Here is a 2,554-nt window from a genome sequence, read left to right as displayed (position 1 = left end):
AAATGAAGTGCATGGATTTAAATCATCGCAACTTCTTCCAACATTAAAGATCAATACTCTCCACAACTTCTATCCAAAACTTAATTACTTATCATTTTAAGAAGAAAGACAAAGAAAACTACTTAGAAAACATGGAGAAAACAAAACCACACTTTAGTTTAAAAGAAGAAATCTTAGTCAAACCAACAATAAGTCTCGATTAAAATTAAAAGTAGTCTAAAATAAAAAGATAAAAACTTATCTCAAGTCCTCCACCAAACTCTTGAAGTTCCTTTGAATCTCTTCTCTTTTACAATTACTCAAAACAAAATAACAAAAAGGATAAAGTAAATAAAAAGTGGTTCCTAAAAATCTCTCCAAACTAACTCTCTAGAGAAGAGCTTTCAAAACTTGCTAATATTTTTAGGACCTACACTTTTACAGATCTTTTCAGGACTCTTTTCTAAGCCCTCTCTTCTTTATTTTATAGTTTTCTAAGAGGCGCCTTAGGATACTCGATGTATTTGCCCAAGAGACGCATCCTTTCATGATAATTTTTGTCCATGATGGTTACAACCACCTATTAAGCTAATGGGTGCCTCAAAAACCTCTTCGAAATTCATGAAAACCAATTTTACACATCTAGTAACTGCCACTGGCGCTTAAGCGCGGGGTCTCAGCATTTAGGCGTGGCCTTCTCTGTTTAACGGGCGCGTAAGCGCCGGATCTGGCGCTTAGGCGCCAAGCTTTTTTGCTCAATTTTTCTCATTTTTGCTCCAAATTTCATCCTTTTTCACTCCATTAAGCATTTTTTCCATTTTTACTTGTATTTGCAAGAAAAACACAAAAATACCTTCCATTAAAGCACAATATCTCAAAAATAGGTATAAAAATATGTCTAAAAATACTATATCTTTTAGGTATATCAGGTATTATCAAAGTGATGTAGTTGGTATTGTGCAAGACTTTTATAAAAGGAATGATCTGTTCAGGTACTTTAAAGCTTCCAATTTAGTTCTTATTCCTAAAGATAAGAAAAACTTGAGATGGGATGCTCTTAGACCCAACAGTCTCAACAATGTGGTATCTAAAATTGTTTCTAAAGTAGTGGTGGGTAGACTTCAACCTTTTTTTGATAAGTTAATTTTTGAAAACCAATTAGCTTTTATTAAAGGTAAATTCATTGTATATAATGCTCTTATGGTTCAAAAATAAATTATGGATCTTGATATAAAAGGTAGAGACGGTAATGTTATGTTTAAAATGGACATTAAAAAAGCTTATGATACTCTTAAATGGGAGTTCATCTTAAAGTTGTATCATGTTCTGGGATTTAATGTGACTTGTGAAATTATCAAGAAGATTTTGGATAATAATGTCTATTTTGTTCTTATCAATGGTAGTAAATGTGGCTTTTCAATTCTACTAGGGGGATCAAGCAAGGAGATCCTCTTTCTCCTTATATCTTCATAATGGCATTTGATTATCTTTCTAGATATCTTAATATGCTCGTCAAGAGATATCCTAGTATATGATATCATGATAAGGGGAATTCTAGTATTAATCATTTAGCTTATGTTGATGACCTCATTATATTCACTAATGCTAATAAATGTTCTATCAAAAAGTTATGGAAGGGTTTGTAACATTTTCAAAATGTTTCAAGTTTGTCTTTTAATCCCAACGAATGTAATGTGTGTTGTTCAAAATGGGTTTCTATTAACAAGAAAAATTGGTTCCAGTATTTTGCTGGTTGTGCCATGGGGGATCTTCCTTTGACCTATTTGGGCTTTAATCTTGATAAAAGTAGAAGGAAAACTAGGCCTTTTGATAGTATTATTGACAAAGTCAAGAAGAGGGTTATGTCTTGGGATAATCTTTTTTTATCTTATGGTGGCAAAGTGACTTTGATAAAAAGTATCCTTACTATCTTGCCTCCTTATACTCTTTATTGTATGAAGATGTCTTTATCTGTGTGTAAGATATTGGACTGTTTCTTCAATAAATTTTTATGGGCTGGTAAGGATTTGAAGATTCATTCGAAGAGTTGAGCTAAAATTTACAAGCCTATTAAATGTGGAGATCTTGGCTTTAGATCTCTTGTTGATTCTATGAGAATTAGATATATGAAGTTGGGGATACATTTTTGAGAAGAATATTCTCTTTGGACTTGTATGATGAAAAAGAAGTATTGTGGTGAAGAACACCCTTTGGCTATTACTAGTTATTCCTTAGATTCCTTTATTTGGAAGGAAATGTTGAATGTGGCTATCTGTGCTGAAAAATTACTTGTTTGGGACATTGGCAAGGGATTTTGTAGCTTTTTGTATGATAATTGTCTTGGGAGTTGTCCTTTAGTTGATTCTTATGGGGGGCCTTTTGATGTTAACTTGCTGGTGAAAGATTTATGGGCTAATAATGAATGAGATATTATCAAACTTGTTGATATTGTGAATAAGGATGACTCTATATTAGTTTCTAAAATTCCTATCACTATGGGAATGGATACTGTTAAAGTTAAAGGTCAATTGGGCAAATATATATTGCATAATTTTGTTAATTCTTAAAGGCATTT

This window comes from Phalaenopsis equestris, unplaced genomic scaffold, assembly GCF_001263595.1.
Source record: "Phalaenopsis equestris unplaced genomic scaffold, ASM126359v1 Scaffold233457, whole genome shotgun sequence".
In the NCBI taxonomy this organism is placed as follows: domain Eukaryota; kingdom Viridiplantae; phylum Streptophyta; class Magnoliopsida; order Asparagales; family Orchidaceae; genus Phalaenopsis; species Phalaenopsis equestris.
This window is presented reverse-complemented; position numbering follows the sequence as displayed.